The sequence below is a fragment of the Equus quagga genome, chromosome 8, assembly GCF_021613505.1.
Source record: "Equus quagga isolate Etosha38 chromosome 8, UCLA_HA_Equagga_1.0, whole genome shotgun sequence".
NCBI lineage: Eukaryota > Metazoa > Chordata > Mammalia > Perissodactyla > Equidae > Equus > Equus quagga.
Genome location: NC_060274.1, coordinates 53,918,965 through 53,934,712, shown reverse-complemented (window position 1 = coordinate 53,934,712; position 15,748 = coordinate 53,918,965). Strand labels below are relative to the sequence as shown.

Here is a 15,748-nt window from a genome sequence, read left to right as displayed (position 1 = left end):
TGTCCACTAACATAGGAAAGCAGCTCTCAATAACATAGAAAACTAGATCAAACAGTTCTGCTTTGTGAAAATTATAGTTATTCTGATTACTTGCAGATTTTTGATCGTCAAGGAGTGGTGATACAGAAAGCCCTAATGTTGCCATAGGTTAAGGTGCCTATCTCATAAAATGCCTAAACAGAAATATCTACAAGAGGACATTTTTCCTAACAATTGCCTTCAACCACATTTTTTCTAAAGAGCTCAAATGCAGAATGTCAATCTGCCTGACAGTGTAAATCTCCTTAAAGCAATTCAATACAGATTAAAAAGATAACCTTGGTTTATATAGCAGAATGAGAGATCTGTTTTAAATCCATCACGTTAAGACTATCAATAACCCCCCATGATTGAGTGGTTTTAATTAATTTCAGTTAGGGCATTGGGGGAAGGGTGCTTCATTTAATCCTTCCTTGATAAAGTGAATATTATTACTATCACTGTAACTTTGTAGCTTGAACGTCTTTCTTTTTTTGTTGAATTTATTGTTTTCCTTGCTATAGAGCAATACCATTTGGGGAACTCTGGTTCCTAGGAGCTTTAGTGCTACCCCGCCTCCAGCACTATAAAACAGGGGCCTGCTGTTTTAATCACGCCTCTCTCTCTCTCTCAATGTTGTTTGCGCCCTGGTACAACCCATCTGCCTTGAATCTAGGGCTCCGCTGGGGCTGCACACATCTGCCAGCCAGACTACCTTCATACACAATTACTCAATCCACCGTAAGGCTCTTTAATAAGAAACAAGTGTGACAACGGCAAGCCTCTTTTTTTTGTCTCTCTCTCCTCTCTCTCTTAAACCACAGAGTCAAATAGCTCTAATAGAGATGAAGCTTGATAGATCCGTCCAGGTGTAGGTGAAATGGTAGAGCCTCAGGGGTAATAGATGCTGTGCTCTCATGCTGAAGTTTAGCAGTTTGTCCTGACCGGCTCTCTAGCAGCAGTGCGATGGGCTGCTCCTTGTACAGTTACAAAGTCAACACGCCTCTTGCCGGTCACGTTTCTGCCTAATCCGGAGGGCAACCTGGGACCTAGGTAAGAACAGCAGAGCAATCCTTTTACTTCAACGTCTGGACAAAGGACAGCAAATGCAGTAAGTGGAAATTTTATTTTCTTCTTTTACTTGGGAATTAATCAAGGATGTTTACTCTCAGGGAATCCTCTGAAGACTGTGCAAAAGTGAACTAGCAAGAAGCCTGTGTTCATAACCCTGTGGATTTCCTCTGGTTTCATTTTGCACAGTGCCTTGGCACGGCCACTGAAGCTTAAATACTCCGCGAATGACTTCCTCATTCAGAAGGTCTTGGAACTAAAATGTGGTGCTAATAATATTGCTTATTCAATCCTGCAGACTGGCATATTTCTGGATGAAATGTCCTTTTATTACTGTCAAAAATGATGATGGCAAGTATTTTGTCACAGTTCTGAGAATAGAAAAAAACTTTAAGAAGCACATACTCTTCCTGAAAATGATTTTCAACTTTTCCACATAATTGCATTGTTACATCACTGTTCATACATTAACGTGAGGAATTTGCTTGTAATTTTTGCTTAACAAATCCATTCTACAACTCAATCTCTTGCCAAAGAAACGATCCTAAAATCTCTAAAAACAGTATTAGGTTGTAGCAGCAGTGACGATGATAATGAATTTTTAAAACAAACACAACAAAACAAAAGGTCATTTGTCTAATAGCATAGGAAAAGATATTAAAACCAGATGTAGGAAATCTCAACTTTGACTTTTTGGTCTTTCATGCTTGGTTTAAAGCAGCCTTCACATTGCGTTTACTTTGCATTTACAACTTTAGATTCACCATTAAACTATGTTTGAACTTGAAGTTCAGATTTGATCTAAGTATAACCCTTTTCCTTGAGTCCCCCACTCTGAGTTTTACTTGGCTATGGGGAATCTTTTTACTACCATACCATATATCCTGAATCGTGTTAACAAGCTAACCATAGCGGACTTTTTCAGATGGAATGTCAGCCAATGTGAAAGAATGTTTGCTGTTCAGACGTATGATGTTCCACGTAAGAAATAAACACATGGGACATATGCCCTGACAAAGATTCCAGTTATAATTTATAAATTCAATCCATCAAATATTGCACAAAGATGATCATATTAAAAAAGGATGCAATAAAAACTGTCAACACATTATATCAATTTGTAGTTAAGTTCTTTTGTGGGGGGTGGAGCATTTTTTATTTGAAAAATTAGTCTAGAAGGCATTGTCATCTCAAAAGACAATGCACATATTTCGGTAGATAGACAAGCGAAATTAGATAAAACACTGTTGCATTGTTTAGATAATTCCCCTCTGGCCAATGTTTTGTTTTTGTTTTCTAACTATTATAGATGAACATCATTGAAATTGATGGTTTAAAAGCCATGACAATAGAATCCTGATGACTCCCTTGTGTATATTCAGAAATGATTTAGCTTGGATAAAGTTGCTGCTATGAGAGGTTTAATTAATTACTGCTAGTTAAATGTATTTCTTTAAGAATTGCACTTGACATTACTGATGGTGGAGTAAACGCAGTTTAAAAGTCATTCTTCATGAAATACTTTAACCGACAATTGTTGGCATTGAATAGCGGTCAATGTCTACCCCCTACAGGGAGAGAATCTAATTTCACTATGCCTTCTCCAGTATATGAATACCACGGAGTACAGTTCACACATATGAATGCTGTAACCAAGTCAATGACTCCAACAACTGCCCCTTAATGAAAAGGTCAGCCCTGTGATTAACAAGAAGCCAGTTTGAAAGGCTGGACTTCACTTCGGCACTGCATTTAGATTTGTTTCTTTTTCATTTACTTCATTTGCCTTTCAATGTGTAATAAGATGTACTGTACTTTTTAAACATATTGTGGTTGGTTTCATATTATAGCAATACATTAGTTAGTATATTTGGTTCAGTAAAAAAGTAATAATTAAGTGAAAAAATCAGTCAAGCCAATTATTTAGGGAAGAGCATGGTGAAAGAATTTTTACTCTTCATCCAAGTAGGTGGAATATATAGCCTTTGCTTCAGTTTCAGTTAATTTAATAAACTTTAAGAGGTACTGTAGGGGTGAAGACGGAGTGACAGAGGAAGGGTTTGATATATTACTTAAGATTTATTATGCTTAAATGCTAGCTATATGCTAGCAAGTAAATATGCACTGGTAACTCATGAAGATAATAATTTTCCAATAATGGTAAAATTCATTGAAGAATATAGCTAAGTGGAGATAAAGACAGTAATTATAAACCTAGTGACATCCTCAAAGAAGCAATTTAGTCATCTAAAATTCATAAAGGTGGTTTTGTGATAACATTCCAATTAAAACTTGTGCTGGAAAACATTATCGTTAAGTCCAATTTACAATTTAAAAAGATAAAACGTTTAGACTGGAATTACAGTTTGCTAATAAATATCATGTTAAAATTTCAGCAAATCACAAATTAGATGGTCCTTTAAAAAGTTTCCTTTATCTTTTCACTTATATAAGTGTTTTGTGTCCCTCTGGCTTTATCTGTACGGGTTTTTAAAGAAGGTTGAAACTTGCGTAATTACATAATACAGTGTAAGTATATATACTCTATGTAGTATGCATGAAAATTTCCATATGCTTGGAGGAAAGTTTTTAGAAATCACAGGATAGATCAACTTATTTTAAGGGGTATTCTCTTTCAAATAACTTAGATATTTTTAACCCTAAATCAACACTTATAGGATTTCATAACTCCATTTTGACTTGAAAGAAAGGAACTATATTACATATCAAGATAGAAAGTATGGGAAAAAATACAGTCCAATTTCAATGGCCACTCAAGGAGGAGACCATATAGTCACTCTATAGTGGGCACAGTGCTTCCTAGACGTCCTGCCACCTTCTTAATGCCTTCAGCTGTATCTTCCTGGTACTCTTCTATTCAGGGTTCCACTTTTGCTCTGAATTGAAAGCCAACTACTTCTAGATTGGGTGCCAACAAATAACATTAGTTGGACACCCACAAGGAACCAGACACTGCCCTGAGCATTTTGATCTCTGATTTATTTAGTCCGTCTAGGCCACTGAAGTAGGTACTATTTCTATTCCCAATTATAAATGTAAAAACAAAGTGGTCGAGGGACTTGCCCAGTGTTACACAACTAATAAGTAGAGGAACTTGGGTTCAAATTAACTTTGTCTGAGGATAGATACCTTCTCCAATCACTAGACTACACTGCTTCCCTAACAGGTGACTTCATCTTCAGTGCAAAGTTGACTTTGTCTCTGACCACCTTATTAGGACTACCTGAATTCTAAAGAGGATTCATAAATGGAAATAGATAAAGCATCCAGTCAAAGAAAGCATAAATAGTTAAATGCCAATGAGTACGACTCACTTCAAGTTACATCATCATTCAGCACTTATAGACCCTACTACTTTTCAGAGATTTTACTACACCTGAAGAAAGAGTTTCAGTTACATCCCAGACGTTTGGGGAAGAACCAGTTCTTCTACCCTCCCTCAGTTACTAAATTTCCGTTCCTATTAATATTAAGTCTTTGAGGAGAGTTTGCCTCCTCAGGCTATTTCCAACCAAGCTGCTGCTGATGCTAACAGGGGTGACTAATCACAATGGCCTCTCAATGAGTCACCTAAACACATTCCCGCCTCCAAGGCAGTGAAGAAAACAAGCTGTCAGTTATTCAACCTCAAACATTTTCAGGCCTCAGTATTCAAATATTCTGTCTGGGTATTTATTTTTTAAAACATAGAATGCTAATTGGATTTTCTCTTCATTTGTGGATTTTTTTGTCATGCAAACATAATCTGGAAAACACCTATTTGAAAGATTTCACTTCAGATACAGATTTGCCTAGAACCTGCATCTGTGGTAGGTCTATCTGCAGAAATATTTTCACCCCAAGACTGACATTCATCAATAAGATTGAGAACATTCTTTGTAGAAAGATCAAAAACAAAATATTTATGATAAAAAATCCTTTATATTTCATAACGTAAGTTTTGTCACTGTGGGTTCATATATCCTCTCCCAGATGAAGACAGAATATTCTGTTTAAAGAGTGGTTTTTTGAAAAAAAATTTTTAAAAGCCCATATTATCACAATTTTTAAGCCAAGACATCAGTTTCTTTTATAAATGCAAGCAGATTTATGCAATGCAAATGAAATGAACACGAGGGAATTACTTCAAAATTTTAACAACTTCAACCCATTTCTTCTGAAAAAGAGGCTAGCTATAAATGTTAATTTAATTCTCACATATCCTTTGGTTTTGATGAAAGATATTTGATAAAGATATTCAAATGTGATTGGCATTTATAAAACCATAGAATATTCTTAAACAAAAGAAGACGGAGAAGAAAATAAGTAATTTCTTTCAAACTAATCTCAAGATCCTGGAAGAATTAATCTATAGTGACAGGATCTGAAAGCTCTAAATGCCTTGAGGATTGATGATTACTTGAAAAACAGTGGTCTAAGACTTCCTTTATCACTGTCCTTACTCAAAGATATCAGAAGGCCAGCTCCTTGAAGTTAGTCTTATCCTCATAAATTATTTTTGAGTTATCCAGGAACTACTTCATTTTCATTTGTAGGCTCATCTTAAGTGAGAGTCTCACCTCCCCTCCCCGCTCCTTACCTGATTCCTTCCAAGCCTTCCACCACAGCCCCAGTCTACAACTCATTCTTACACTGGTTACTTCCAGCTCATGTTCTAGGGAAATACTCGGAACATTGTAGGCTTAGACCTTGTACTGGTGGACAATTTCATACAGATTTGGTGGTCGGCTGTCCTTGCTCACTTCCGCAGTTTCATATATTCTGAAACCCAAGCCAGCAGTCAACCACAACTCAACTCATGGTCCTTCCCCTGCGTGGAGGGCTCTTGGCCCCAGTTTTCCTACACAAATAAGACTCCTGGACACCTTGGATCTATGTCTACAACCAATATCCAACAGTTCTTGAGTTTCTATCCCTGACTGATATTAAATATTCTCTTCATTTTAGGCCCACTAAAATATATAACCTATTTTGAGCAGGATATGGATTTTTAATTTTGTTTTAAATTACGCTTTACCATTGCTGTGTATTCAAAGTAGAAGTTGCCGGTGTGTGTAACTCAAAAATTCAAAGGGGCACCTAGGGGTGTTAGCAGTCAAGTTCAGTTTGTTTTATTCCTTAATATTGTACAATCAATTTGATGAAAGAGGCAGAGGGGGTGGTTAGTGTTCTATTTGTACTTCTATTAAAAGTTTGAAGTTTTGACCTTGTTTCTAGCCAGATATGCTGATATGCTTGAGTTTCACATGCTAGATAATCATTTTCCTTCTAAATAGTATTCTTAGTCACTCTAGAATTTGTTTTCCTTAGATAAATCATAAACTATTTATTATGAATATACATTTTAGCATATATAGTTATATTTGGTTGAATTACAGATCTAAAATTCTCTATAAGTGAAGCACTGAATATGAAATAAAAACATGGGGTTCAGGTCCTCTTTTTGACAATTACTACTTGCTTTCAAAACATGAAGAATATCCACTATGCAAACATATGGTGATTTACGTATGAAAGAACTTTAAAAAGTTACCGGGAAGAACTTTAAGAAATTATCCTAAGATAGAAAAGAACATAAGGAGAATGCACAAGCCATGTATATGATGCTGCGCACAAGACTCTTGCCAGACTTTTAAAGGATATTGCATATAATGCAGGACTAGATGTTTGTTGTAATTTATGTTAGATCACATAAAGCATAACACATATTTTCTTTCTTAGGTTAAAGTATGTTTCAGTGATATTTAGTCAGAAAACTTTTATCTGAGCCTAAGTTCCATTTAACAAAATATGAGTTTAAATAAATAATTCTTTCTGGGACCAAACAAACATTTCTCAAACTTTTCTCAATTTGTAAATTTAATGAAAGATTAATATGTAATTATTGCCATTTCTTGATGAGTGTCTTCCCTGTCCCATTTTAAACAATTTAAGAAATGAAATAAAGTTAACAATGGAAGCCAAAAATAATGTGAGAAGTATATTTTATCCCAACCAATATTGTGACCAAGTATTTAATTTATACAAAATGAAAATTTGTGTAAGATTAGCTTATGTGCAAACCTTTCCATTTTCTTTAAGATATAAAAGCAATTGTATGTGGGTGAATATAGAGAAAAAACATTAGTTTAGTAACTACTATATATCCTATGGTTTACATTATTTCATTTAACCTTCATATTAATAGACAAAAGTAGATTTGTAATTTCCACTTTACAGGTGAGCCATGTGTTTTATTTTCTCAATTTCATGAATAACATTAAACCAATAAAAATATTTTCAAGTGACTAATATAAAATTGAAAGCAGTAAATGTGTACAAACATGCCAAGATGCCCATATGCAGTGCAGGCTGAGGCAGAAACTGATTTTTATTATAGTTCCATTTCTTGGGCTGGGATTTAGAGACTGAAAATATTTCAATACATTATGAACCTCAAGGATGAGCACATACACTGTGTACATGGTAAGAGACATACCTGACAAAAGCATTAGTCTTGGCATCATATTTTGATTCAAAAAAATATGAGAAATGAGTGTGATACCATTTCTTTCAGGAAAACATTTTACTTTGGTGCTTTTATGAGAATGCAAATGCTAGATAGTTTTAACCTGTGGAAAATGATATATACTTTATATCATACTTTGTCTTTACTTCATATTTTTAGATATATTCATTAATTTGTGCAATAATAATGTGATAACTAGTTTTGTATGTGTATGTAGTTTGTGTGAAAGTGAATATGTGTATGTGTGAATAAACTCAGCATAATTTCTATCATATATTCTACAGCAATAGCTTTATTAAACAAAGGGTTTTTATTTTGTTTAAAGAATTGTAGTCTGTAACTTAAAAAACAAATCTCATCACAAACTTTTGTTTGCACCAACAGGAAAAAAATCTATGAATTTAAAACATTTGTTTCCTGGCTTACTTTGGCTGTTTTATTTTATTTTATTTTATTTTTTGAGGAAGATTAGCACTGAGCTAACTTCTGCCAATCCTCTTCGTTTTGCTGAGGAAGACTGGCCCTGAGCTAACATCCATGCCCATCTTCCTCCGCCTATCACAGCATGGCTTTTTGCCAAGCGGTGCCAAGTCCCCACCCGGGATCTGAACCAGTGAACCCTGGGCTGCCGAAGCAGAATATGCATGCTTAACCGCTGCACCACCAGGCCAGCCCTTACTTTGGCTGTTTTAGAGTTTTGGATATTTATGTTAATCATTTGCTATTCTCTGCTGCTATGGGAAGGCTGTGCTTTTGTGTTATTTAATGTGTAACTTTAAACAATGACGTTGGCTAAGAACAGCCTTACACAGGTCTTATGGGTGGAATACAAGTTTTTTTGATAATATTATTAACATCATTGTCTTTTACTTGTCCATTTTGGAAACTGAACTTTTCTTTTTTATTATGACAAAATCCAGAATTTTTTTTCACTGGTATGAACTGATTCCCAAGACTACCATTGGCCACAGCTGACACCAGCCTACTCAGGAAGAGATAGGACAAGAGGGAACCACAGACTGCCAGCAGGGCAGCATCAGGGGCTCCCCTTGAGGCAGTCTCCTTCCAGCAGTCCAACAGCTCAGGTGCAAGTAGAGAAGATCAAAATGAGGCCGGTGGGCGAAACACCTCAGCTTAAAAGCCTCCTTCCCTATAGGAACTGATATCTTCTGTAACCACAGAGGCACAGCTTCTAGAGTTCTTGCAAGGGGCCTGCCCAGCGAACATAACCCAGATACTCAGAGAAACCCAACATTAGGCTTACTATCAGGTATTTACAATTCTCCAAGTCCCAGTCCAGTGTAGAAATCAAGGGTCATTTTTACAATAGGTAATTTTCCTAGTAATACAGTTGGCCTTCCGATTTTTATCAGGTTCCCAAGGGAATAGAGGTAGACGTTTCATAAAACATCAAATTGTCAAGAGGAAGGGGAAAGTGTGTGTTAGTTCTTTATTCACAGGTGATTGACATGAAGTTTGAGAAGATTAATTTTAAGGACTAGCATGGCGTATTTTCATTCTGTCTACAAAGCAGACTGTACGTTAGTTTATGGGCATCACTGCTGCTGAGACCCGCCATCATTTGTCGTTTTGATTTTGCTTCCAAAGCACTGAAGCATTTCTGTCCCCTCTTTAAACTTTAAAAACTAAATACACCTACACACCAGCATCCTGAAGGGCTAATAAAAGGTCTAGCTAGATCTTGATTAAATTTCCAAAGGAATTTTGTGTTCTTTCTAAGAGACTAGACTAAGAAAGGTTGAGACTACCCTCTGAAAGTCTAAAACTCAAAGTCAGTCATGTACCCACTTAAACTAAATAAGGCTTCACATAAGATGAGCATGGAATTGTTTCCAAAGCTCGGGACACTAGTTCTGGAGAAAGACATTTAACATGAAAAGAGGCTAATAGGACCCATCCGTAGTACCTCAGTTTTGACTGCAGCAATAATGTTATATGTGGCCACACCTGAGGTAAGCATGCCTTAGGGCAAGGATGTGAATGTGAATGTGGCAGGAACTCTGGCTTTTCTAGAAGGAAGCAGTATCATGGTCAGATGATACCTTGTAAGTTTCTACAACTATGATTATCAGTGTTTAAAGATGGATTCCAGCTGTTTTTTTCACAAAGGGCTATGGGCTGGGCACACTCAGAGCGTTTTGAGTGATTTACTACTGTGGTTGCCAATGCTAATTATTGTGTTTTAAAAGCACTGCTAAGAATTTGTAATAGTGATATTTAAATAAATGAACACCAAGACATTATATGCAGTTTGGATTGAGTCTACTAATTTCTTATTTAGGAATAGATTTAGCAATACAATAATTGTAAAATATGTGTGTATTTATATATGTACATTGTTTTATAGTGAGTAGAGAATTTACCAAAATTTCAAAGATTTTCCTTGCCATAAAGGCAAAATTAGCATTATGACCATGGACAGGTCATTCAATAACACTACCTCAATATTTTCAAATGTAAAATGAGAAGTTTGAAATAGATGTATATAGTTTCTTTTATGTCTAATTTTTTAAAATGTACATATATTATTTCATTTATGATAGTTATCATTAATCAACAGCAGTACATACAACATAATTTAAAAATAAACTTTAGGTAGAAGATATATTACTCTTAAGAAGACGTGTTAATTTTTTAAAGAATTTTATTTTTACCATACATTTTAAATGTCTTAGAGTCAGTCTTGACTGAATTAATAAGCTCTTGAGTAAGTAAATATCCTCAAGTTACTTGAATATTGAAAAATAAGGGCATTGATTCTTTCAGTTAATTTTACTGGCTTCTCTTAAAGTGCTTATCATGAATTGAGAGTTTAAAATGCATTTCTTGCACTTTAAATAGATAATAATTGCCTTTTTTTCTATTAAAGATAATTTTTTATTCTGTCAAACTATAGACAACATAATAAAATGGAGATGGTGCAATGTAATTAGCTGAAAATAGTGAACTTAATTTATCTTGAATTACGTAGAAGAGGAAAAACATATGAAACCATATTGAGAACGATATTACCTAAAGAAATAGAAAAATATATTGCAATTATTTCATATTGCTTTTTGAAATTAGAGCTATAAATCTCTGGAAAATTTGACAGAGATATATGAAGTTCCTGTTAGATCTTTTTCAATTATACACAGCATTTCTTATTTAACAGATGTTAAGTTTTAACATCAGCTGTTGCTGCCTCTCTTAATTTGGATGAATAATATACTTAAAGCATTGTTGGATTTCTTTGTTTCAATAGGATATCTTAAAATTACTGTAAAAGATCTTTGGAATAATGTTTATTTTTAATTAGATTTGATTCTAACCTGTGCGGCACAAGCCATTAACAAGTGAGACACACACAAAAGAAGACAGAGATAATGAGTGTTTGAAAGACCCGTGGCTCACTGCAAACTTAGATTTGCCCTAGCATCTCTTCACCGGTCACCCCTGCAGTTAGGTGGAACTTTCTCTACTTAGAAGCATGGAGAACTAGGAAGGATAAAGAACAGGATTGACTATTAACAAATTGCGAGTGTTATGAACTTTCTCTTTGATACTCTTCCATCCTCTTCACAACTTTCCCAATTCAGGGGCAGTTTCTCCTCCCTTCTTCTCTCAAAAATTGAGTCACCCTCATGTTCACAGTCTTCATACTGACTTCTGATTGCCACAAAACTTGAACTTCTGCCAACAGCAGTGTTTTCAGTTCAAAAAGCTCCATGCTCCTGGGGCTGGCCCCGTGGCTGAGTGGTTAAGTTTGTGAGCTCCACTGTAGGCAGCCCAGTGTTTCCTTGGCCCGAGTCCTGGGCGAGGACATGGCACTGCTCATGAAACCACGCTGAGGCAGCATCCCACATGCCACAACTAGAAGGACCCACAACGAAGAATATACAACTACGTACTGGGGGGCTTTGGGGAGAAAAAGGAAAAAAATAAAATCTTTAAAAAAAAAACAAAAAAAACTCCATGCTCCTAAACAGTCTTTATTCTTTGGCATTGTCACCCTCCTTCCCAGTAATTCCTAAATCAAAATACTCTTTCTATTGGTGCAGTAATTCTAGGTCCCAGAAGGGAAGCCGATTAAACATAGACACGGCATGTTGAAAAATACAGTTTGCTGGGCATCTTTTAATTAACAAAGTTTTAACTCTTTGGGGGTGTTTAAATTTTAGTAAAAGCATTCTTCTGATTCAAAAAGGGTCATTAATTTTTAGCTTCAGAAAAATTTAGAGAGTTGAGTTTCAGGCCTCGAGCTTATTGCCCTTGCGTTCCACCCCTGGGCTGTGATCTTCTGCCTCAGGCCACCCCAGCCCAGGAAGCTGCTCCCTGGCTAGTGCTCTCACTGTCGGGAGATTAGGATCTAGTCCAATTCAATAGCAATTTTTGGTGCCAATCAGTTTTGCCTGTTTTGTGCTCATATGCTCAAATTTTGAAACTAACCAATGGAGGAAACTTACTGAATGAAAAGACTCTTTAAGAGAAGTTTTAAAATTTACTTTTGATGGTTATGTGTTACAAGTCCATTTTTCACCTTCTCTGCCATCCCCATGTTCCTTGTTAACCCCTAACCTCCATATTCTCCATCCCCAGCATTCTTTACCTCTGAAATCAGTTGTAAATTCAGCAGTAGTGAAAAAGGGAAAAGAGAAATACAACAACCCTGCCTGAATGTTGTTCATTGAGTGAAAGTGAGGCTGCTCCCTGTATGAAGCATTGTTCCCAGTGGCTGCTGCAGAGAACATTAATCTTGTTTTAGTAAACTTCATTTATATAATTAATCATGTTGTCATTTTGGGGCTTAGTGATGCAGTTTGCCTTGGATAACTGCCGGATATCTCAGACCCTTACACTAGCTTAAACTTTTCTGATTTGCCTAGTCTAAAGTTTATACCGAATTCAAAGTTAGTGTGCTAATGCAGTTGTGCTCTTGTGATTTTTGTTGTTATCGTTATCTTTGCTTTAAGTTGATCTTGAGATTTTGCAGGTGAAAAAAGAAGTATAAGTGAATGTTCCTAACAATTGAACTTCTTATGTATTAACATTATTGATAAGTTGTTGATGCTGTTTTAATGGTTAAACTATGGCAGGGCTATATGTATGGCACATGGTGTCATTGACATATGTTCAATTTGTTTGAGGTTGTATACTTTTTTAAGAGTGAAATATAGCTCTTTGAAAACCATTAATTTTAAGGCATAATTTAAGCATCCTTCCCCATTCTATGAAATCTTGAGCTAGGTAGTATCCGTCTCCGCTCACTGAATTCTGTAATACGTATTATCTGTGTCAGTTATTTGATAGCTGCCAGTACTGAGATATTTTCACTCCTAGTTCCATTCTCTGCTAGATGCCAAGGTTCCTGGACACAGGGGCCATGGCTTCTCCCTCTTTGTGTGCCACACAGCCATGACAAAATAGGTGTTCAATAAATACTTTTTGATTGAGAATTGACACTTTCACCCTGTAAATGTAGATTGAAGGGTCTTTACCTTCAGTCTCTATACCCCATTTGCTGTTTAATTGGCTATTAGCTGGAACTGATTGATAGACACAAAGTTTTTTTTAAAGAGAATTGGCAGCTATGTAAATACAGCACTTAACCCTAAGCACGCAGCCATTAACCTTAATCACTGTCCATTAACCTTCAAGCACCCCAGGTTTCTCCCATTACAATCCCTCAAAGCAGACCCTACTGAATGTATTTTTTAGCATGAAAAAGAACCTTAGTAGAATGTTTTTATTGTTCTGTGAGTGGCTCTAAAACATGTATTTTGAAAGAGAACATTTGACTCCATTTCTCTGTGTAAATACTAATTAATTTTCCAGGTGTTCCAAGAAAGATACTAAATTGGGAAATTATTTTGCGGAGCATGTTAGGACATAGTTGATGAGAGAAAGACTAGACAATGCTTTTTTAAAGTACCATTTATAAGGTTGATAATCACAAGAGTGTCACCTACCACTTTTGTTTTAAAATATCTTTGCAGTTAAATTGGATTTTTACTTTGCTTTGTTTTGAGCTACTGCTTTTTTTTTGCTTTCTTTTTAAAGATTGGCACCTGCGCTAACACCTGTTGCCAATCTCTCTTTTTTCTTCTTCTTCTCCCCAAAGCACCCAGCACATAGTTGTATATTCTAGTTGTAGGTCCTTCTGGTTGTGCTATGTGGGACGCCGTCTCAGCACGGCCTGATGAGAGGTACCATGTCTGCACCCAGGATCCAAACCAGTGAAACTCTGGGCTGCCAAAGTGGAGCGTGCGAACTTAACCACTCAGCCATGGGGCTGGCCTCAACATCTATCACTTTCTAACTGACCCTACAAATGTGTGAAAAATAAATAACCTTTTCCTATAGCCCTGGCTAAAATATTATTTAATATTAACTCCAGGTATATAGAAACAATCAATTACTTTAGGAATAGTGACTACTTGAAATATTTTCTATCTAATGTCGGATAATAACAGAGAGAGAAGGATAAATGAAATTTCCTTCTTTAAACATGACATTTTATATTTGTTCTTGTAAGTATTCTTGCCATACATACAGCCAATTTTATTGAAATAATACTTATTTGCATAATCTTTTGTAGTCTACAAAATCTATATTTTCTCATTTGGCTGTTTCACAAAAACTGTAAAAAATAATAATTGTATGTTATTGGAAAGAAACGAAATGTCAAGTGTTAATGTATTTCAATTTATTGTGTGTTGTTTTATTTCATGGTTTTGTTTTCACCAAGATCTACATTCACAACCTATAAATATAGTAAAATAACATCACAAAGTTTCAAAAAGCTTTGTGTGTAATTTTATATGCAATTATGTTTTACGACCTCAATCTTTGGAAGGAAAACAGTAAGTCAGTGAAGTTCCCATTGTATTCTGAACATAATACATCTTAGGAGGAGGGGAAGTAGAGTGTGGGAGGGTGGCTGGGGGTGGGGAAGGCAGAAAGAGCACCTTGCTATATTCAGGAAAGCAACTTGATACTAATGGACTGATTATTTTTAGATTTGCCAAAGCACTCAGTTTTGCTTGAAATCCCAGAGGGAACTGACACTAGAAGGTGTGAGCAACTGAGGGCAGGGGAAGGTTTCCCTTACAACTGCATTTCAAGGTATATTTTAACAAACGTGAAATCTCACTGGAAAAACAAAACAGTGTAACACCATGACTTCAACTCTAGAAAGATGTTACCTCAACATTGGCTGGTTAGCTAGCTATTCACTAGGAAAGTACAGTTACCTAACTGAGGAAGAAGGTGATAATGAGAAGGAGACTTGGCAAAAGAGAGAACAGGCAGAAGGAGCTCCACAAAGGCACACCAAATCCAATACTGACAATGTGTTTTGAGAATTAATCAACAGTTTTCACAGAAATTACTCCCCAAATGCTTATTCCACTCTCTAAGCAGTGTTGTCATTCATTCATTCAGGGCCCTGAGGATGCTCTTGGAGGTACAAAGATCCTAAGGGCATACTAATTAATTTTCTTACTTTTTATTTAGTAGATTCTGTATCACTATATATGTGGAAAAATAGCTTAGACATATCCATATACTAGACATTCTTTTCACACAGGTGATGAGAAATATGAGCAGATTTAGCTCAGAATTTGAGCAAATAAATGGAAGTAAATTTCTCTTCATCTTGGCAGAATGTCTTCTCCAATAGATACATTATTCATTTGAGTAACATTGCTTGAGGAGCTGTGTTACTTCGGGAGTACTTTAGGTTATTGCTGTCATTGAGACAGTGATAGAAACACATTAAGGATGTATTTTTGAATTATTGTTCTTTTTACAAACATGTGGCAGGTATTCTTCTATAATACTTTTTACTTGCAGAAGAACAACTGGGAATAAGACAAGTTTCTTTCCTTCAATTTGAGTGTTAAGTGCTATGATAGAGTCTGGATACTATAAAATTGATTAAAATGTTAATTTTTTTTCCTGTAGAACTTGGATAGAAATAGTTAGTAATTGTAGCCATGTCTCCAAGTTACAAGAAATAGTTGATTTAGTGATAACACAATTAAGAACAAATTAAACCATATCGATTTTGTGCAATTTAGAAACTTACATTAGGTTCTCAGGGACAATGTAAAGAGTCTGGACTACATA

General features: G+C 35.7%; 1 protein-coding gene across 1 annotated transcript in view; it reads left to right on the top strand.

The window, feature by feature from the left end:
• The first annotated feature begins 899 nt into the window (after window positions 1–899).
• The window catches only part of SEMA3A (semaphorin 3A), a 450,150-nt gene continuing 435,301 nt past the window's right edge, over window positions 900–15,748 (top strand). Inside the window, exon 1 of the mRNA XM_046669012.1 lies at window positions 900–1,129. The gene's annotated coding sequence lies outside the window, so the exon portion shown is untranslated. The remainder of the gene's footprint in view (window positions 1,130–15,748) is intronic.